Source organism: Oncorhynchus mykiss, chromosome 29 (assembly GCF_057628025.1).
Source record: "Oncorhynchus mykiss isolate SJ-2025 chromosome 29, ASM5762802v1, whole genome shotgun sequence".
Lineage (NCBI taxonomy): Eukaryota > Metazoa > Chordata > Actinopteri > Salmoniformes > Salmonidae > Oncorhynchus > Oncorhynchus mykiss.
The window spans coordinates 44462195-44485787 of NC_143050.1; the positions used below are offsets into that span (position 1 = coordinate 44462195).

General features: G+C 44.7%; 1 long non-coding RNA gene across 1 annotated transcript in view; it reads left to right on the forward strand.

The window, feature by feature from the left end:
• The window catches only part of LOC149970610 (uncharacterized), a 30137-nt gene extending 10831 nt beyond the window's left edge, over positions 1-19306 (forward strand). The window contains exons 2-3 of the long non-coding RNA XR_016493434.1: positions 17730-17774; positions 18115-19306. This is a non-coding gene — a long non-coding RNA (uncharacterized LOC149970610). The remainder of the gene's footprint in view (positions 1-17729; positions 17775-18114) is intronic.
• The last annotated feature ends 4287 nt before the right edge of the window (positions 19307-23593 follow it).

The following is a 23593-nucleotide window of genomic DNA, read 5'->3' on the forward strand; positions in this document are numbered from 1 at the left end:
GCACAAAATAAAAAGCAAATGCATCCAACAAGTTTGTAGAGTCAAAAGCTTGACGTAATCATTGCGCGCTAGGAATATGGGACATAATACTGAACCTTTGACTATTTTAATACACACAAGTGAATTTGTCCCAATACTTTTGGTCCCCTAAAATGGGGGGTGACTATTTACAAAATGTGCTGTAATTTCTAAACGGTTCACCCGATATGTTTGGAAAAACCCTAAAATTAAAGCTGACAGTATGCACTTTAACCTCATAGTCATTGGGACTCCTGAGTGGCGCAGCGTTCTAAGGCACTGCATCTCAGTGTTTGAGGTATCACAACCAGCTGTGACTGGGAGTCCCATAAGGCGGCGCTCAATTGGCCCAGCATTGTTAGGGTTTGGTCGGAGGACGTCATTGTAAAATAAGAATTTGTTCTTAACTGACTTAATAAAGGTCAAATAAAATTATCCTGAGATAGCCATTGATCATGACTCTCAGTTACATTACATTACACATAAGAGTCATTGTAAGAAGGCATCTTCTATACAGGGGAGTTTGTTTTAGAGCCCCGACGATTGGTCTGAGCATTAACACACATTGCTTGCAGTACTGTTTTGGAAGCATATGGACCTTATCTTTCACATCAGCGAGAAATAATTGTAATAATAATTTTATACGGAAGCAATACTGTTACAGAGAGTCAGTGGAAATAGTCTCTTAAGGTGCAGGTTGTGCAGGTCAACAGCTTTTCAACAGTCTTTTGGCCTGGTGGTGGATGCTCTGTTACAGTCTGCCAGACAGTCTGCCAGACGGTCGTGGCTGAAGTCCTTGGTGATCATCCGGGGGACAATGCAGCTGCCTTTACAGGCTGTGATGCAGCCAGACAGGATACTCTCAATGGTGCAACTGTAGAAGCTGGTGTCTTTCAGGACAAGGCTCTTGTGCCGGCCGGATGTCCTTGCCCCATCGCACTCTTGCAACTCCTGTGGTGGGCCGGGTGCATGCACGCTAACATGTTCGCCAGGTGTATGGGGTTCCCTCTGACCACATTGGTGCGGCTGGCTTCTGGGTTAAGCGGGCAGTGTGGCTTGGCTGGATTGTGTTTTGGAGGACGCACTCTCCTGAGTCTGTAGGGGAGTTGCAGTCTTGCAGACAAGACTGTAACTACCAATTGGATACCATGAAAAAGGGGTACAAAAATATATACAGTATATAAAAAAAACTTTACACAAGCTACACAGGAGTGTCTCCATTGTCTTCTATTTACAGCAATAGCCATTTGCGTTCAAAACTATGGTGAAATATTGCGATGTGCCTGGCTTGACCTCAGTCGCAACTCAACAATCTACAGCAGTGGTTCCCAACCTTTTTTGGTTACTGTACCACCAAATACATTTTGCTCTGCCCCGAGTTCCCTTGAAGTACTCCCCCCATGTGCATTTTACCAGTAGGCCTATGGTCTCATGAGTCTTCTCAAGTACCCCCAGGGTACCCCTGGTTGGGAAACACTAATCTACAGTATGTGTTTTTATTTTTTTTGCCTGCACAATGCCCAAATTGCGGACCCTTCTGACTAGGCAATGCAATTTAAAACCATCTACAGCTTATTTTTCTTTAAGAAGCTAATGATCTTCGGTGGCCAAATCATGCTTTCTGGTGTAGTAGCCTATTTTGAATGATTTTTAACATTTATTTCAGTTTTCAAAACAAATGGTCACTGGATTGATGCAAATAATCATGATTATGCCAGGCAGGCTACTTTGTAGTTACTTTTTAATTGCATTTCCATCCACCCGAAGATGGTTAGACTATTCAATAGCATCGCTAACAGCTACACAAAATAGTAGACCTATAGGCCCTGCACACACAGAGACAGGGGCATTTCTGTGCCATTGTTTCCTCTTCAGGAAGTTGTTTTATTTTTGGTCAATTTCACAGTAATCACTGTTGGAATAAATCATAATAATAAAAAAATCTAACGTGACCAGGTAAAAAAAGATTCACTGCCACCCTTGTGACCAATGTTTGTCGCACTGCCAAGTCAAACGGTCGCAAATGACTGTTTTGGTCTCTGCATGATGGTAGGGACTGTCCGTTACTGCTTATCACTTATTAACCATCATTAATTAATAACTGAAATATTGTGTAGTTGTGTTACACATTTGTTTTATTTGATGACTTTGTTATTTCATTCCAAGTCATCATTTCATTTCCGGTGAGCTGCTGCCTATGCTGTCTGACAAAATCACTATCTTAATAGTTACTCCCATTTGGAGGTAGTTTTATCTAAGTTCCCAGTTGTTTTGAACTCACTGAAGCCAAGTTCCGAGTTTCCAATTGTTTTGTGTTATGCACGTGAGTGAGGACCCAAAAGCGGTTTAACAAAAACAGAGTCCTTTAATGTCAAAACACAGGTAAGACATAGATCCTCTTCAAATGTATATGATGGCAAAATAAACAACCCGCAGAGAGGGCGACAAATGAAACATAAAGTCCTTCTGAATATCACAGAAGAGTTCCCCTTCTAGCAGCAGTGGAGAATAGCTGGGTTAGAGTCCCCTTCTAGCAGCAGAGGAGAATAGCTGGGTTGTAGAGGACAGAGGTACCTGATCACACGTAGCCTCAGATGAACAGGCAGATTCCGACAGGACAGGACAAGGTTGAAGCAAACGAGACGATAGTTAGGTTCTGGCATGAGAAACTCAAACGAGAATCTGACAAAGACAGAAGCAGGAACAGAGAGAGAAATAGAGACCTAATCAGAGGGAAAAAAGGGAACAGGTGGGAAAAGGGTGAACGAGGTAGTTAGAGAAGATGAGGAGCAGCTGGGGGAAGGAGAGGAAGATAAGGTAACCTAATACGACCAGCAGAGGGAGAGGGAGTGAAGAGAAAGAACAGGAACAAGACATAATATGACAATACATGACAGTACCCCCCCACTCACCGAGCGCCTCCTGTTGCACTCGAGGAGGAAACCTGGTGGCAACGGAGGAAATCATCGATCAGCGAACGGTCCAGCACGTCCCGAGAGGGAACCCAACTCCTTTCCTCAGGACCGTACCCCTCCCAATCCACTAGGTACTGATGACCACGGCCCCGAGGACGCATGTCCAAAATCTTACGGACCCTGTAGATAGGTGCACCCTCGACAAGGATGGGGTGGGGGGGGAAGACGAGCGGGGGCACGAAGAACGGGCTTAACACAGGAGACATGGAAGATCGGGTGGACGCGACGAAGATATCGCGGAAGAAGAAGTCGCACTGCGACAGGATTAATGATCTGAGAAATACGGAACGGACCAATGAACCGCGGGGTCAACTTGCGAGAAGCTGTCTTAAGGGGAAGGTTCTGAGTGGAGAGCCAAACTCTCTGACCGCGACAATATCTAGGACTCTTAGTTCTACGCTTATTAGCGGCTCTCACAGTCTGCGCCCTATAACGGCAAAGTGCAGACCTGACCCTCTTCCAGGTGCGCTCGCAACGTTGGACAAAAGCCTGAGCGGAGGGGACGCTGGACTCGGCGAACTGAGACGAGAACAGCGGAGGCTGGTACCCGAGGCTACTCTGAAAAGGAGATAGCCCGGTCGCAGACGAAGGAAGCGAGTTGTGGGCGTATTCTGCCCAGGGGAGCTGTTCTGACCAAGACGCAGGGTTACGAAAAGAAAGACTGCGTAAGATGCGACCAATAGTCTGATTGGCCCGTTCTGCTTGACCGTTAGACTGGGGGTGAAAGCCGGAAGAGAGACTGACGGAAGCCCCAATCAAACGGCAAAACTCCCTCCAAAATTGAGACGTGAATTGCGGACCCCTGTCCGAAACAACGTCTGACGGAAGGCCATGAATTCTGAAAACATTCTCGATGATGATTTGTGCCGTTTCTTTAGCAGAAGGGAGCTTAGCGAGGGGAATAAAATGAGCCGCCTTAGAGAACCTATCGACAACCGTAAGAATAACAGTCTTCCCCGCTGACGAAGGCAGTCCGGTGATAAAATCTAAGGCGATGTGAGACCACGGTCGAGAGGGAATGGGAAGCGGTCTGAGACGGCCGGCAGGAGGGGAGTTACCGGACTTAGTCTGCGCGCAGACCGAACAAGCAGCCACGAAACGACGCGTGTCATGCTCCCGGGTGGGCCACCAAAAACGCTGGCGAATGGAAGCAAGCGTACCCCGAACGCCGGGGTGGCCGGCTAACTTGGCAGAGTGAGCCCACTGAAGAACGGCCAGACGAGTAGGAACGGGAACGAAAAGAAGGTTCCTAGGACAAGCGCGCGGCGACGGAGTGTGAGGGAGTGCTTGCTTTACCTGCCTCTCAATTCCCCAGACAGTCAACCCGACAACACGCCCCTCATGGAGAATCCCCTCGGGGTCAGTGGAGGCTACTGAAGAACTGAAGAGACAAGATAAAGCATCAGGCTTGGTGTTCTTAGAGCCCGGACGATAAGAAATCACGAACTCGAAACGAGCGAAAAACAGCGCCCAACGAGCCTGACGCGCATTAAGTCGTTTGGCAGAACGGATGTACTCAAGGTTCCTATGGTCAGTCCAAACGACAAAAGGAACGGTCGCCCCCTCCAACCACTGTCGCCATTCGCCTAGGGCTAAGCGGATGGCGAGCAGTTCGCGGTTTCCCACATCATAGTTACGTTCCGACGGCGACAGGCGATGAGAAAAATACGCGCAAGGGTGGACCTTGTCATCAGAGAGGGAGCGCTGAGAAAGAATGGCTCCCACGCCCACCTCTGACGCGTCAACGAACTGTCTAGAGACGTCAGGTGTAACAAGGATAGGTGCGGATGTAAAACGATTCTTGAGGAGATCAAAAGCTCCCTGGGCGGAAACGGACCACTTAAAGCACGTCTTGACAGAAGTAAGGGCTGTGAGAGGAGCTGCCACCTGACCGAAATTACGGATGAAACGACGATAGAAATTCGCGAAGCCGAGAAAGCTCTGCAGCTCGACGCGTGACTTAGGGACGGGCCAATCAATGACAGCTTGGACCTTAGCGGGATCCATCTTAATGCCTTCAGTGGAAATAACAGAACCGAGAAATGTGACGGAGGAGGCATGAAAAGTGCACTTCTCAGCCTTCACAAAAAGACAATTCTCTAAAAGGCGCTGGAGGACACGTCGAACGTGCTGAACATGAATCTGGAGTGACGGTGAAAAAAATCAGGATATCGTCAAGGTAAACGAAAACAAAGATGTTCAGCATGTCTCTCAGGACGTCATTGACTAATGCCTGAAAGACAGCTGGAGCGTTAGCGAGGCCGAAAGGAAGAACCCGGTATTCAAAGTGCCCTAACGGAGTGTTAAACGCCGTCTTCCACTCGTCCCCCTCCCTGATGCGCACGAGATGGTAAGCGTTACGAAGGTCCAACTTAGTGAAAAACCTGGCTCCCTGCAGGATCTCGAAGGCTGAAGACATAAGAGGAAGCGGATAACGATTCTTCACTGTTATGTCATTCAGCCCTCGATAATCTATGCAGGGCGCAGGGACCCGTCCTTCTTCTTAACAAAAAAAAACCCCGCTCCGGCGGGAGAGGAGGAGGGGACTATGGTACCAGCGTCAAAAGCTACAGACAAATAATCTTCGAGAGCCTTACGTTCGGGAGCCGACAGAGAGTATAGTCTACCCCGGGGGGGAGTGGTTCCTGGAAGGAGATCAATACTACAATCATACGACCGGTGTGGAGGAAGAGAGGTGGCCCTGGACCGACTGAACACCGTGCGCAGATCGTGATATTCCTCCGGCACCCCTGTCAAATCACCAGGCTCCTCCTGTGAAGAAGAGACAGAGGAAACAGGAGGGATAGCAGACATTAAACATTTCACATGACAAGAGACGTTCCAGGAGAGGATAGAATTACTAGACCAATTAATAGAAGGATTATGACAAACTAGCCAGGGATGGCCCAAAACAACAGGTGTAAAAGGTGAACGAAAAATTAAAAAAGAAAGGGTTTCGCTATGATTACCAGAGACAGTGAGGGTTAAAGGTAGCGTCTCACGCTGAATCCTGGGGAGAGGACTACCATCCAAAGCGAACAAGGCCGTGGGCTCCCTTAACTGTCTGAGAGGAATGTCATGTTCCCGAGCCCAGGTCTCGTCCATAAAACAGCCCTCCGCCCCAGAGTCTATCAAGGCACTGCAGGAAGCTGACGAACCGGTCCAGCGTAGATGGACCGACAAGGTAGTGCAGGATCTTGAAGGAGAGACCAGAGTAGTAGCGCTCACCAGTAGCCCTCCGCTTACTGATGAGCTCTGGCTTTTACTGGACATGAAGTGACAAAATGACCAGCGGAACCGCAATAGAGACAGAGGCGGTTGGTGATTCTCCGTTCCCTCTCCTTAGTCGAGATGCGGATACCCCCCAGCTGCATAGGCTCAGCACCCGAGCCGGCGGAGGAAGATGGTAGTGATGAGGAGAGGGGGGCAACGGAGAACGCAAGCTCCTTTCCACGAGCTCGGTGACGAAGATCAACCCGTCGCTCTATGCGAATAGCGAGTTCAATCAAGGAATCCACGCTGGAAGGAACCTCCCGGGAGAGAATCTCATCCTTTACCTCCGCGCGGAGACCCTCCAGAAAACGAGCGAGCAAAGCCGGCTCGTTCCAGTCACTGGAGGCAGCAAGAGTGCGAAACTCAATAGAGTAATCTGTTATGGATCGATTACCTTGACATAGGGAAGACAGGACCCTGGAAGCTTCCTCCCCAAAAACGGATCGATCAAAAACCCGTATCATCTCCTCCTTAAAGTCCTGATACTGGTTAGTACACTCAGCCCTCGCCTCCCAGATTGCCGTGCCCCACTCACGAGCCCGTCCAGTAAGGAGAGATATGACGTAGGCGATACGAGCTGTGCTCCTGGAGTAAGTGTTGGGCTGGAGAGAAAACACAATATCACACTGGGTGAGGAACGAGCGGCATTCAGTGGGCTCCCCAGAGTAACACGGCGGGTTATTGATTCTGGGCTCCGGAGATTCGAAAGCCCTGGAAGTGGCCGGTGGATCGAGGCGGAGATGGTGAATCTGTTCTGTGAGGTTGGAGACTTGGGCGGCCAGGGTCTCAACGGCATGTCGAGCAGCAGACAATTCCTGCTCGTGTCTGCCTAGCATCGCTCCCTGGATCTCGACGGCTGAGTGGAGAGGATCCGAAGTCGCTGGGTCCATTCTTGGTCGGATTCTTCTGTTATGCACGTGAGTGAGGACCCAAAAGCGGTTTAACAAAAACAGAGTCCTTTAATGTCAAAACACAGGTAAGACATAGATCCTCTTCAAATGTATATGATGGCAAAATAAACAACCCGCAGAGAGGGCGACAAATGAAACATAAAGTCCTTCTGAATATCACAGAAGAGTTCCCCTTCTAGCAGCAGAGGAGAATAGCTGGGTTAGAGTCCCCTTCTAGCAGCAGAGGAGAATAGCTGGGTTGTAGAGGACAGAGGTACCTGATCACACGTAGCCTCAGATGAACAGGCAGATTCCGACAGGACAGGACAAGGTTGAAGCAAACGAGACGATTGTTTGGTTCTGGCATGAGAAACTCAAACGAGAATCTGACAAAGACAGAAGCAGGAACAGAGAGAGAAATAGAGACCTAATCAGAGGGAAAAAAGGGAACAGGTGGGAAAAGGGTGAACGAGGTAGTTAGAGAAGATGAGGAGCAGCTGGGGGAAGGAGAGGAAGAGAAGGTAACCTAATACGACCAGCAGAGGGAGACGGAGTGAAGAGAAAGAACAGGAACAAGACATAATATGACAATACATGACAGTTTTGAACATGTCAGACGTCATGCTGGATTGACAGCATGGCCAATGTATTTTCATGATATCCAATTGGTTGTTACAATCTTGTCTCATCGCTACAACTTCCCTACGGACTCGGCAAAGGTCAAGAGCCAAGCCGCACTGCTACTTGGCACACTGCTTGCTTAACCCAGAAGCCAGGTAGCCTAGTGGTTAGAGTAACCAAATTTCATGAAGCTTTCAACAAAACTTTGTTGTGCTGGCGTTGCTTCCAGAAGCAGTTTGGAACTCGGTAGTGAGTGTTGCAACAGAGGACAGACAATTTTTACCCACTATGCGCTTCAGCACTCGGCAGTCCCGTTCTGTGAGCTTGTGTGGCCTACCACTTCGAGGCTGATCCGTTGTTGCTCCTAGACGTTTCCACGTCACAATAACAGTACTTACAGTTGAATGGATCAGCTCTAGTAGGGCAGAAATTTGACAAATGTACCTGTTAGAAAGGTGCCACGTTAAAAGTCACTGAGCTCTTCAGTATGGCCATACTACTGCCAATGTTTGTCTATGGAGATTGCATGGCTGTGTGCTTCATTTTATACACATGTCAGCAAAGGGTGTGGCTGAAATAGCCGAATCCACTAATTTGAAAGGGTGTCCACATACTTTTGTGTATAGAATACCAGTCAAAAGTTTGGACTCATTCAAGGGTATTTCTTTATTTTTATTATTTTCTACATTGTAGAATAATTTTAGTTATTTATTTTATTTCACCTTTATTTAACCAGGTAGGCAAGTTGAGAACAAGTTCTCATTTACAATTGCGACCTGGCCAAGATAAAGCAAAGCAGTTCGACACATACACCGACACAGAGTTACACATGGAGTAAAACAAACATACAGTCAATAATACAGTATAAACAAGTCTAAATACGATGTGAGCAAATGAGGTGAGATAAGGGAGGTAAAGGCAAAAAAAGGCCATGGTGGCAAAGTAAATACAATACAGCAAGTAAAACACTGGAATGGTAGATTTGCAATGGAAGAATGTGCAAAGTAGAAATAAAAGGAGCAAAATTAATTAATTAATTAAATACAGTAGGGAAAGAGGTAGTTGTTTGGGCTAAATTATAGGTGGGCTATGTACAGGTGCAGTAATCTGTGAGCTGCTCTGACAGTTGGTGCTTAAAGCTAGTGAGGGAGATAAGTGTTTCCAGTTTCAGAGATTTTTGTAGTTCGTTCCAGTCATTGGCAGCAGAGAACTGGAAGGAGAGGCGGCCAAATAAAGAATTGGTTTTGGGGGTGACTAGAGAGATATACCTGCTGGAGCGTGTGCTACAGGTGGGAGATGCTATGGTGACCAGCGAGCTGAGATAAGGGGGGACTTTACCTAGCAGGGTCTTGTAGATGACATGGAGCCAGTGGGTTTGGCGACGAGTATGAAGCGAGGGCCAGCCAACGAGAGCGTACAGGTCGCAATGGTGGGTAGTATATGGGGCTTTGGTGACAAAACGGATTGCACTGTGATAGACTGCATCCAATTTGTTGAGTAGGGTATTGGAGGCTATTTTGTAAATGACATCGCCAAAGTCGAGGATTGGTAGGATGGTCCGTTTTACAAGGGTATGTTTGGCAGCATGAGTGAAGGATGCTTTGTTGCGAAATAGGAAGCCAATTCTAGATTTAACTTTGGATTGGAGATGTTTGATATGGGTCTGCAAGGAGAGTTTACAGTCTAACCAGACACCTAATTATTTGTAGTTGTCCACGTATTCTAAGTCAGAGCCGTCCAGAGTAGTGAAGTTGGACAGGCGGGCAGGTGCAGGTAGCGATCGGTTGAAGAGCATGCATTTAGTTTTACTTGTATTTAAGAGCAATTGGAGGCCACGGAAGGCGTTGAAGCTTGCCTGGAGGGTTGTTAACACAGTGTCCAAAGAAGGGCCAGAATTATACAGAATGGTGTCGTCTGCGTAGAGGTGGATCAGAGACTCACCAGCAGCAAGAGCGACCTCATTGATGTATACAGAGAAGAGAGTCGGTCCAAGAATTGAACCCTGTGGCACCCCCATAGAGACTGCCAGAGGTCCGGACAGCAGACCCTCCGATTTGACACACTGAACTCTATCAGAGAAGTAGTTGGTGAACCAGGCGAGGCAATCATTTGAGAAACCAAGGCTGTCGAGTCTGCCGATGAGGATGTGGTGATTGACAGAGTCGAAAGCCTTGGCCAGATCAATGAATACGGCTGCACAGTAATGTTTCTTATCGATGGCGGTTAAGATATCGTTTAGGACCTTGAGCGTGGCTGAGGTGCACCCATGACCAGCTCTGAAACCAGATTGTATAGCAGAGAAGGTATGGTGAGATTCGAAATGGTCGGTAATCTGTTTGTTGACTTGGCTTTCGAAGACCTTAGAAAGGCATGGTAGGATAGATACAGGTCTGTAGCAGTTTGGGTCAAGAGTGTCCCCCCCCTTTGAATAGGGGGATGACCGCAGCTGCTTTCCAATCTTTGGGAATCTCAGACGACACGAAAGAGAGGTTGAACAGGCTAGTAATAGGGGTGGCAACAATTTCGGCAGATAATTTTAGAAAGAAAGGGTCCAGATTGCCTAGCCCGGCTGATTTGTAGGGGTCCAGATTTCGCAGCTCTTTCAGAACATCAGCTGAACGGATTTGGGAGAAGGAGAAATGGGGAAGGCTTGGGCGAGTTGCTGTTGACCGGGGTAGGAGTAGCCAGGTGGAAAGCATGGCCAGCCGTAGAAAAATGCTTATTGAAATTCTCAATGATGGTGGATTTATCAGTGGTGACAGTGTTTCCTATCTTCAGTGCAGTGGGCAGCTGGGAGGAGGTGTTCTTATTCTCCATGGACTTTACAGTGTCCCAGAACTTTTTTGAGTTAGTGTTGCAGGAAGCAAATTTCTGCTTGAAAAAGCTAGCCTTGGCTTTTCTAACTGCCTGTGTATAATGGTTTCTAGCTTCCCTGAACAGCTGCATCTCACAGGGGCTGTTCGATGCTAATGCAGAACGCCATAGGATGTTTTTGTGTTGGTTAAGGGCAGTCAGGTCTGGGGAGAACCAAGGGCTATATCTGTTCCTGGTTCTACATTTCTTGAATGGGGCATGTTTATTTAAGATGGTTAGGAAGGCATTTAAAAAAAATATCCAGGAATCCTCTACTGACGGGATGAGATCAATATCCTTCCAGGATACCCCGGCCAGGTCGATTAGAAAGGCCTGCTCGCTGAAGTGTTTCAGGGAGCGTTTGACAGTGATGAGTGGAGGTCGTTTGACCGCTAACCCATTACGGATGCAGGCAATGAGGCAGTGATCGCTGAGATCTTGGTTGAAGACAGCAGAGGTGTATTTAGAGGGCAAGTTGGTTAGGATGATATCTATGAGGGTGCCCGTGTTTAAGGCTTTGGGGAGGTACCTGGTAGGTTCATTGATAATTTGTGTGAGATTGAGGGCATCAAGTTTAGATTGAAGGATGGCTGGGGTGTTAAGCATGTTCCAGTTTAGGTCGCCTAGCAGCACGAGCTCTGAAGATAGATGGGGGGCAATCAGTTCACATATGGTGTCCAGAGCACAGCTGGGGGCAGAGGGTGGTCTATAGCAGGCGGCAACGGTGAGAGACTTGTTTTTAGAGAGGTGGATTTTTAAAAGTAGAAGTTCAAATTGTTTGGGTACAGACCTGGATAGTAGGACAGAACTCTGCAGGCTATCTTTGCAGTAGATTGCAACACCGCCCCCTTTGGCAGTTCTATCTTGTCTGAAAATGTTGTAGTTTGGGATTAAAATTTCAGAATTTTTGGTGGTCTTCCTAAGCCAGGATTCAGACACAGCTAGAACATCCGGGTTGGCTAAAGCAGTGAATAGAACAAACTTAGGGAGGAGGCTTCTAATGTTAACATGCATGAAACCAAGGCTATTACGGTTACAGAAGTCGTCAAAAGAGAGCGCCTGGGGAATAGGAGTGGAGCTAGGCACTGCAGGGCCTGGATTAACCTCTACATCGCCTTAGGAACAGAGGAGGAGTACAATAAGGGTACGGCTAAAAGCAATAAGAATTGGTCGTCTAGAACGTCTGGAACAGAGAGTAAAAGGAGGTTTCTGGGGGCGATAAAATAGCATCAAGGTATAATGTACAGACAAAGGTATGGTAGGATGTGAATACAGTGGAGGTAAACCTAGGTATTGATTGATGAAGAGAGAGATATTGTCTCTAGAAACATCATTGAAACCAGGAGATGTCATTGCATGTGTGGGTGGTGGAACTAATAGGTTGGATAAGGTATAGTGAGCAGGACTAGAGGCTCTACAGGGAAATAAGCCAATAAACACTAACCAGAACAGCAATGGACAAGGCATATTGACATTAAGGAGAGGCATGCTTAGTCGAGTGATCAAAAGGGTCCAGTGAGTAGAGAGGTTGGTTGGGGGTCACGGCGATTTAGACAGCTAGCCAGGCCATCGGTAGCAAGCTAGCATAGGATGGAGGCCTGTTATTAGCCACCTCTTGCGTTCCGTTAGTAGATTAGTGGGGTTCCGTGTGGTAGAGGGGATTCATCCAAATCACACAACAACAAAAAAACAATAGATATAGTGATAGAGGCCCAAGAAGAAAAAAATTTAATAAATAAATTCTCCGATTGTCTATTCAGATAGCAGCCGATAAGACAGCTAACGGTTAGCGGGCCGCAGATGGGCGTTCAGCTAACGTCGCGACGGAGGAGCCAGCCGGATAACTCCTTCGGGTAGATAACGTCGGCAGTCCAGTTGTGAAGGCCCGGTGGGGCTCCGCGTAGGCAGTAAAACTGGTCCGGATAGGTGATTGTAGCCCAGGAGTGATTGATGGAACTCTTCAGCTGGCTAGCTCCGGAATAATTGATGTTTGCTCCGGAATCGACGAAAGCTGATAGTCACACGGATAGCAGCTAGCTAGCTGTGAGATCCAGGTATGAATGTCCAGAGTTAGCGGTTGAAATCCAGGGACATGGAGAGAAAAATTGGTCCGGTATGTTCCGTTCCGAGCCGCGCTGCGCCGTACAAAACAGGCGATAGATTTTCGAGCTAAAGGATAGCTGATGACCACAAACCGTGGTTAGCTGAATACTAACGATTAGCCAGTAAAGAAGCTAACTAGCTTCTGATTAGCTTCTGATTAGCTTCTGGGTTAGCTTCTGGCTAGCTCCTGGTTAGCTTCTGGCTAGCTCCTGGTTAGCTTCTGGCTAGTTTCTGTATAGCTTCTTGGAGGATTACAGATCTGAGGTACATAATACTTTTTTTTATAAATATAAATTGGTGAGGCGGGTTGCAGGAGAGTGTTTTGAAGATGAGTTTATGGAAAAATTTTAAAAAATGTATAAAAAGGTATGTGAAAAAAGTTGTAAATATATATATATACGGGACACGACAAGACGAGGACAAAAGACGTCTGAACTGCTATGCCATCTTGATGTCTTAGTGAAGACATCAAAACTATGAAATAACACATGTGGAACCTTGCCCTGATCTCATCAACTTTGTTGTCTAGGGACTGGACACTAGCGAGTAATATTCTCGAAAACGGTAGGTGGTGTGCGTGCCTCCTAACTCAGACTAGAAGACCCGGCTGTATGTAATAACACTTTTTCTATTTTCTAGGATAACAATGTTACACATAATAAAATAAATACTGCAAAGTTTCCTAAGGACTAGAAGCGAGGTAGCCCGAACAAGGAGAGGGACCAACTTCGGCGGAAGTCACGACAGTGGGGGAAAAAACGATTTAATACATTTCAGAATAAGGTTGTAATGTAACAAAATGTGGAAAAAGCCAAGGGGTGAGAGTACTTTCAGAATGCATTGTATGTGTGGCCGATCAGAGGCTGTTATCGCTGGACCACACAGGCAGTAGGACAACCAACAATTTATTTGGCCTATTTGTTGCCTTAAATATATAATAAACCAAATGATCTGAAAAAATATGCCCCGTAGTGATGTAGCCTACACTAGGCTACTTGAGCTGATGCCCAGTGGACCTGCAGTCTATGTTATATAGCCTTCAAACACCGCTTCCAGCTTCCCCCTGACGGCGATTCAAAATATTCAATTTATTCATTATTGCTCCTGCTGCAGGATAATTTTCCTCCTGCGGCGAAATGGGTCAGATTAAGAACTGACATCTGTAATGTAGTGAACGGCGAGCCAGGGAAGCAAACCCTAGTCTCCGGCGCGACCCTGGTTTCCCTACGCATCGCGCCAATAGGGTTAACCCACTTTGTGGGAATTGTATTGTGGCTCATATAGCGAGGGTCGCTACACTGGCCCTCAGAACGGGAAGGCATATCCCCATGTTTTGACTTACTTCACATGTCCAGGCTCTGCATTCTGATTGCCTCACAGCAGGGCTGCGAATCCCGGGTCTTCGGTGTGAAAGCAAACACCCTACGCATCGGGCCAATAGGGTAAACCCACATAGGAATTGTTACGTGGCTCATATAGCGAGGATCACTACAATCGTAATACTATACTGCAGGTAGTATGTATTACGGATTCAGTATTAATTGTTTATAAAGTGTCCACACTATAACAATGTCCTTGGAAATAATTGCGATAATAGTAATAAATAGCCTAATTTTAGCAGCAATTTGTCAAAGCTCAGTCTATTAGAACCCATTACGTTTGTCCTCACTTGACCCTCTCCTGGTACAAACTATTATATTCTGGCATAGTGGGAATGCTCCTGTAAAAAAATTATCTAGTTTCTGTTGCAATCAAAAGATCAGGTTCCTCATGACAGATAATTGCTGACCTCCAGACAACATGATGATTCTAGCCTGTGGAGGGTGATTTTAAGACCACATAAACCTTAATTGCGAAACAGGGTGTTTCAGTGTTTTAATCAGAGATTTGGTAATAGTAAATTTAGTATAGTGTAATTTATGTTTTATCAGCATTTAAACCATTTTGCAAAATCTATCCACCTGGTCCTAGTTGGACAAGCATCAACAGCTTTAAAAATACATAAAATAACTTTAAATAGACTTTAAATAGACATATAATAGTGGTGGCGGTAATCCGTGCATGCAAAGCAGGAACTGACTATGGGGCAAATCCTAACTTCCACTTTCAGGGTATGATGATGACTTTGTTACCATGAGGACATTTTGTCTGCTCAACAATTTGTTGCTTTTTACATGAATAAGATTGCACAAAAAATAATGTATTATGTAGCAATAGGCAGCATATTAGGATTTAATTCAAAATAGGTATGACATTCTGCTGACAGGGACATTTAGGTTAGTCACAATGGCATTGCCTTTCTTCACGGGACTCGTAGGTTGGTGTGATGCACCTGAATGGCACACAGGCTATTTTTATATACCTATTCACAATCTTATGTATTTTGTTCAAGTCAAATAAAAATGTATTTGTCACATACACGTGTTTAGCAGATGTTATTGTGGGTGTAGTGAAATGCTTGTGCAGTAATATCTAACAATTTCACAACAATAGACACAAATCTAAGGTAAAGGAATAGAATTAAGAATATATAAATATTTGGGTGAGCAGTGTCAGAGCGGCATAGACTAAGATACAGTAAAATAGGATAGAATACAGTATATACATATGAGATGAGTGGAGGGCTGGTAGTTTGCCCCTGGTGATGCGTTGGGCAGACCGCACCACCCTCTGGAGAGCCCTGCGGTTACAGGCGGTTCAGTTGCCGTACCAGGCGGTAATACAGCCCAACAGGATGCTCTCATTGTGCATCTGTAAAGGTTTGTGAGGGTTTTAGGTGTCAAGACAAATTTCTTCAGTCTTACCACACTGTCTGTGTGAGTGGACCATTTCAGTTTGTCAGGGATGTGTACGCCTAGAAACTTGAAGCTTTCCACCTTCTCCACTGCGGTCCTGTCGATGTGGATGGGGGGGGTGCTCCCTCTGCTGTTTCCTGAAGTCCACGATCAGCTCCTTAGTTGTGTTGACATTGGGTGAGACGTTATTTTCTTGGCACCACACTCCCAGGGCCCTCATCTCCTCCCTGTAAGCTATCTCATCATTGTTGGTAATCAGGTAATTTGTCATCTGGAAACTTGAGGAATTTGTTGATAGAACTTCGGGAGCGTTTTACATAATTTGCTGTAATTTTTTGTAAATTGTATTACGGGTAGGATTCCAAGACAGTTAATTGTTTATGGCTTTGTCCAAGTAGCCTACAGTACCTACACTTATGAATTGATGTCAATGTGATTTAAAGGGGCAATCTGTGATTTAAAGGGGCAATGTGATTTAAAGGGGCAATCTGCGAATGGTTCTAACATTTTTGGACTTTTAAATTAATGATATACAGTATAGGCCTTCCTATTAATTCTTAAATAATAAAACATAGCTTAGTTCTGTCATGTATTGTCATATTATGTCTTGTTCCTGTTCTTTCTCTTCACTCCGTCTCCCTCTGCTGGTCGTATTAGGTTACCTTCTCTTCCCCTCCTTCCCCCAGCTGTTCCTCATCTTCTCTAACTACCTCGTTCACCCTTTTCCCACCTGTTCCCTTTTTTCCCTCTGATTAGGTCTCTATTTCTCTCTCTGTTCCTGCTTCTGTCTTTGTCAGATTCTCGTTTGAGTTTCTCATGCCGGAACCAAACTATCGTCTCGTTTGCTTCAACCTTGTCCTGTCCTGTCGGAATCTGCCTGTTCATCTGAGGCTACGTGTGATCAGGTACCTCTGTCCTCTACAACCCAGCTAATCTCCTCTGCTGCTAGAAGGGGACTCTAACCCAGCTATTCTCCTCTGCTGCTAGAAGGGGAACTCTTCTGTGATATTCAGAAGGACTTTATGTTTCATTTGTCGCCCTCTCTGCGGGTTGTTTATTTTGCCATCATATACATTTGAAGAGGATCTATGTCTTACCTGTGTTTTTGACATTAAAGGACTCTGTTTTTGTTAAACCGCTTTTGGGTCCTCACTCACGTGCATAACAAGTTCAGCTGTCGTACCATGTCATATTGGCCTAAGCTTGTTTTACTTGTAAAACTCTATTGTTTGTAAATAACGTCAATGTAAACAAACACTGGCTGTGTATAACCTCAAACATGGTTAACACAATAATGTTTAGGTTATGGATGGTCAGTCCTTGCACCCAAAGATCTGTCTATGAATTTGAGTGTGCTTACATTTCTCCAGCCCTATCCATCCCTCAGCTGTTTACCAAAACAGTGGCCAAGTGTCAGCTTAGTTTGTTTGACACTCAGATTTCCCCTTTAAATGGAAGTTAGGGTTGCCACTAACTTCCTGTTTCTAATTATGTGGGCTAAAAGATTGCATAGTGTATACAGTTGTAGCTGCATAGTGTATCCTACAGTTGTAGCAACAGGCCTACATTCTGCAGTCTTGTAGGCATGGCAACTGTAGAGACGTTTTGTCCATATTATGAGTAATAGACCATGGTAGGGACAAATATAGTTTATTAGATATGCAATACTTCTGATTTTCCCGGGGCACACATGTAGGGAATGGCACTATCAAGGCAACCGAGAAGTGTAGGTGGTACCATAACTGTATAAATTCGGATGCATTACATAAAAAAGTAATTTCGCTACTTTAGTCTTTATAGTTGTGTTCTGATATGGAGACGTGCACGCTGAATAGCAATATCCCCCAAAACGCAGTGATTTCAATATTGCAGCAAGAGTCCATTCTTGTCTTGCTTAAACACTGTCAAGAGATGAGGAGACATGAGAGTCTCTTGTGTTTTTGGTTCTGGGTTGTGCAGCTGTATTTTTCTTTACGCAACATGTGATCAGAGACTGAATCAGAAGGTAAGCATTGCAGGGGAATCCAGATGCTTGGGTGCTTTGGCATTGGTTTAAGTTTAATTCACTTCTGTCGATCACCATTAATTGATAACTCGTCTCTGTGTTTGTATATATTTCACAGGTATGATATGTGTTCCAGATAGCACAGGTCTGACAGCAAACATGTGCTGATGATTTTGTTTTCCTTTTTTTCTACCAGATCGTCAAGGACAGAATCTGAAGAAGCCAAACGCTCACCTGACAAGTAGGTTAATTTAATTTGGTTTGCATGTACTGTAGGTATTTGCAACTTAGCTACAATGGATTTATTGATGATTAATACCAGTTCTTCTTTTATATAATTTTATTCTCAGGAAGAGAATGATGCCCTCATCTTGCAGAAACCACATGCTTTTTGGATTTCACTGTTCTTCACTTGCCTAATCTAACTTCCTACTGAGTTTGCTAATATGGTGTGGTGTGCCTAGTGTATGTCTGTGGTAATATTGTGTGAGAGCCTCTGTCAGGAAGGTTGTGTTTTTTAAATATTAAGTGTGTATATATTTCTATTTTCTCTGACCCTTTCCATCTTCTCCTACCTCCAGCATCAACAAACTGCAGCAACTCAGTGCCTGCAGACTACATCCAATGGGAACACCAGGAAATCGGCTTGGTGCACATGCAGGATTTCACCTATGACTAGAAGAGGCACTCTCTGGTTGTTCCTCGGGAAGGCCAATACTTTGTCTACGTGGGGATCAACTTTAGAATGCCGGATAAGGTCGAGGTATCTAGAGATGTCCAATTTCTTAGCCTGAAAGTCCTGAGATACTCCAAGAACTACAAAGATTATAACCCTATCATTGATAGTTTACCAGACAATGGGAGAAGAGAGAGAAGGACAGTGTACACAGGACAGGTGGTCACTCTGGATGAAGGGGACCTCCTGTGGGTGTCGATTGATAAAGACAACTATGAACTGATTGACTGTTCGGCAGAGACCACCATGTATATTGGTGCTTTTCTCCTCTAGACAAGGAGAACGTGTCTATGCCAAAAATATGCCGTTTGTGAGGAATTTTATTTTATTTCCATGCATACTTTTAGTAAGATTAGTGCATGTATGTTCCAAGGCACATTTTGAAATCCTTGTGGGTTTAGGGATACAATACACCTGTAACATGCAGGTATTAGTTTGTAAGGTCTTTCCATACGACAAAGCTAAATTTTATAATTCATTTATTAATACATTGATTTCATAGTATGTACCGTTTGCTACACATGTCCCTTCTTTATCAAGATGAATTGTATTGTTGTTCAATATTAAATACTGTATTATGGCTTTGTGGAGTGTATTCAAATCCTAACTAGAGATACAAGCACATCTCAAACTTTTACTTAACTCTTAAATGCAAATTTTGTGCAAGGGTCAATGTAGGATTTGACCTGTAGGCTACAGCTACACAGAGACAAAGGAAGATGTATGAAAATGCACGGGTATTCATTTTCCTTTTTGGTCCATTAAAAGCTTCATTCCAGTCAACTGTTGTTACATACCCAAAAGATTGATATACTGTGCGTTCTCTGTTGTCCATCACCTGTTAACGGATTACTTCCATAGAAAACCCATTGGCTGTAAGCAGTCTTACCTTAGACTGCTTATAGGGTAAGGAAACCAATATGTATTTTTGTAATTGGGGTGATGTATCCCTTTTAAATATACTGTGTGTTACGAAATCAAAGTTTCATATTGACTTTTCAGTGAATAAAGTATTACATTTTTTTTCAACAATCTTATTTGGGGTATGGGATTCTTCCTTGAATGAAAACAGAAACCAAAGACAAAGCAGTGAAAGTTGGATATATGGCAACTAAACTATCCCTGTGCATGGAAGCCTAAGGGTGAATCCTGACCTGTGTAACGAGTGCCTTGAGAGTCCGGAAGCAAGGTCATGGAGTGAGTGTTTTTAATAAATTAAATTAACACGAAAACACAAACAACGCACCAAAAACACCTGAGGCAAGAACCAAGGGGAGTGGCAGATATAGGGATGATAATCAAGGAGCTGATGGAGTCCAGGTGAGTGTCATGGGGTGCAGGTGCGCGAGACGATGGTGACAGGTGTGCCGGATAATCAGCAGCCTGATGACCTAGAGAACAGAGAGAGTATATGGGACAGTACCCCCTCCGAAGCTCAGCTTCAGCCGCAGGACGCAATCAAAGGGGACAAACCCAGGGATCAGGAGCAGACCGGTCACCCCCTGCTGATGCGAGAGAACTGGGGAATGGGGAACCAATTATTTGTCTCCACAATGTCTGTGCGCCAGTCACTCCCTCCTTTGGCCTTGGGGAAAAGAAAAGACGTGTGGGGTAGTCTGGAACCATTGTATGTCATCTCTGATGTTGAACCTATCCTGGGGTAGTGTATGACCTAGAGGCTCACTCCCCTCAGTGAGCTTGTCCAGGTGTGTGGTCAAGAAGAGGTTTTACTTGAGATGGGAGTATCTGGAGTTGACAATTGATTTATGCCATAGAATGAATTGGTGTTTCTGTGCTATGAAGTACCAGGAACGAGATCGGAGCCTCGTCTTAGGGGCCAGACTGAACAAAGTCTTCATAGCAAATGCTATCTGGCTGCAGGATACTCCTTTCTCATATATCAACTTTCACCTTGTGACTCATTCCATACGTCTGTTGTTTGTCATGAAGACTAAAAAGGACGTATCTTTTCTATAAAAGATATTTGTATTCTTCGTATGTCAGAGCTACTCGCCACAACACTTGGAAGTGTTGAGCCGACCAGCCTCATCATTATAGAAGCAATTGCTCTATGCTTTCCTTATTAACAAGTTTTGAATCAAATAATAATGATTGACCTTGTCTCTCCTCATTATTGATTAGAATTTCCACGACACTCGCTTGAGGCAAGATGAGCTGTCATCTTGGTATATTGGACTATTCTACTTATCTAACTAGCAACCATAAGCAGTACGAGCCCAGCTGACGCAATGCCAGGTGCTCTCACTGAAACTAAATGAGGAATCATCTGGTAGGTCTACATTAAAATACAGTGCCTTTAGTAAGTATTCACAACCCTTAACTTTTTCCACATTTTGTTGCATTACAAAGTGGGAATAAAATTGATTGAAGGGTCATTTTTTGTCATCGGCCTACACAAAATACTCTGCCAAAGTTAACATTTATGAAAAACGTATGAAAAATAAAACAGTAATATATCTCGATTAGATTAGATTAGAGTATTCAACCCCCTTAGTCAATACATGTTAGAAACCCCTTTGGCAGCGATTACTGTCCTGCTGAAAGGTGAATTAGTCTCCCAGTGTCTGTTGGAGAGCAGGCTGAACCAGGTTTTCCTACAGGATTTTGCTTGTATTCCATTTATTTTTATCCTAAAAAAACATCCTAGTCCTTGCCGATGACAAGCATACCTGTAACATAATGCAGCCACCACCATGCTTGAAAATATGAAGAGGGGTACTCAGTGATGGGTTGGATTTGCCCCAAACAACACTTTGTATTCAGGACAAAAAGTTAATTTCTTTGCCAAATTTTTGGCTGTATAACTTAAGTGCCTTGTCACAAATAGGATGCATGTTTTGGAATATGTTTTGTTCTGTACAGGCTTCCTTCTTTTCACTCTGTCATTTAGGTTAGTATTGGGGAGTAACTACAATGTTGTTGATCCATCCTCAGTTTTCTCCTGTCACAGCCATTAAACCCTGTAACTGTTTTGAAATTACCTATGGCCATGGTGAAATCCCTGAGCGGTTTCTTTCCTCTCGGCAACTGAGTTAGGAGGGACGTCTGTATCTTTGTCGTGACTGTATGTATTGATACACCATCCAAAGCCAAATTAATTATTCAGTGCCTGCATTTTCTTTGTACTCCTGAACTTATTTAGGCTTGCCATAACAAACGGGTTGAAAACTTATTGGCTCAAGACATTTCAGCTTTTCATTTTAGTAGTATGTTTTAGTAAATAGTATGAGCCCGCCTGCAACCAACCGCCTGCGATATAGATGCACTGCTGGGTGGCTTTGCCGAGGTAGTAATCAAATCAAATCAAATGTATTTGTCAAATACACATGGTTAAAAGATGTTAATGCGAGTGTAGCGAAATGCTTGTGCTTCTAGTATGCGCTGTCGTCTTGGTATATATGCCAGAATGTCCACTAGAGCTGTTGCAAGAGAATTCAATTCTCATTTATCTACCATAAGCCACTTCCGTTGTTTTAGAGAATGTGTCCGTACTTCCAACTGGCCTTACAACCGCAGACCATATTTAACCATGCCAGCCCCTCCACGCCTGGCTTCTTTACCTGCACCATTGTCTGAGACCAGCCACCCAGTCAGCTGAGGAAACTGTGGGTTTGCACAACTGAAGAATTTCTGCACAAACTGTCTCAGGGAAGCTCTTCTGCATTTATTTATTTTATTTAAGTAGGCAGGTCAGTTAAGAACAAATTCGTATTCACAATGACAGCCTACCCCGGATGACGCGGGGCCAATTGTGCACCACCCTATGGGACTCCCAATCACAGCCAGATGTGATGCAGCCTGGATTCAAACCAGGTACTGCAGTGATGTCTCTTAGACCACTGTGCCACTTGGGAGCCCATGCATGTGCATCGTCCTCACCTGGGTCTTGACCTGACTGCAGTTTAGCATCGTAACCGACTTCAGTGGTTTTGATGCTAAACTCTGTGAGGCATGTGCGAAGGAGATGTGTTGTGCTGCATGAGGCAAATGGTGGTCACACCAGATACTGACTGGTTTTCTGATCCATGCCCCTACCTTTTTAAGGTATCTGTGAAATCCATAGATTAGGGCCTAATGAATTCAGTACATTTTTCAATTAACTAATTTCCTTATATGTAAAAAATTGTTATGTTACATTTCTATTTTTGTTCAGTATACATCTTCAGGGCCAGTTGAAGTGGACAATGTCAGAGGTGATTGTGATTAATGATCGTAGTTTGCTGGAAAAATACTATTTTGTTTGTTTCATTACCTACTTCACATTTGTCCAGGGAAGTGACAGTTGGCCATCGTTACTTTCCCATTGTTAAACAATTATATAAGTGAAAGGCTATAGTAAATGTCTAGTTTTGATAAAAATTTGGCTGAGTTGTGAATTCAAGGGGAAATCAACATATCACTCGATTTAAGTTAAAAGTTGGGTGACAAAAGCACGAAATGCCTTGCCATCAGAGTCCCGGGTTGGATGCGCGCTGTGTTAAGAAGAAGTGCGGCTGGTTGGGTTGTGTATCGGAGGACGCATGACTTTCAACCTTCGTCTCTCCCGAGCCCGTACGGGAGTTGTAGCGATGAGACAAGACAGTAGCTACTACAACAATTGGATATCATGAAATTGGGGAGAAAAAGGGGTAGAAAAATAAATAAAAAAGGTCCTGGAGTGGCCTAGCCAGTCTCCAGACCTTAATCCCATAGAACATCTGTGGAGGGAGCTGAAGGTTGGAGTTGCCAAACGTCAGCCTCGAAACCTTAATGACTTGGAGAAGATCTGCACAGAGGAGTTGGACAAAATCCCTATGTGTGCAAACCTGGTGGCCAACTACAAGAAACGTCATGTTTTGCAGAGGGGTCCAATACTTGTTTCCCTCATTAAAATGCAAATTAATTCATAACATTTTTGACATGCGTTTTTCTTTTTTCTTTTGTTATTCTGTCTCTCACTGTTCAAATAAACCATTAAAATTATAGACTGATCATTTCTTTGTCAGTGGGCAAACGTACAAAATCAGCAGGGTATCAAATACTTTTTTCCCTCACTGTATATACAGAGAAAAGAGTCGGCCCGAGAATTGAACCGTGTGGTACCCCCATAGAGACTGCCAGAGGTCCGGACAACAGGCCCTCCGATTTGACACACTGAACTCTGTCTGAGAAGTAGTTAGTGAACCAGGCGAGGCAGTCATTTGAGAAACCAAGGCTGTTGAGTCTGCCAATAAGAATACGGTGATTTACAGAGTCGAAAGCCTTGGCCAGGTCGATGAAGACTGCTGCACTGTCTTTTATCAATGGTGGTTATTATATCGTTT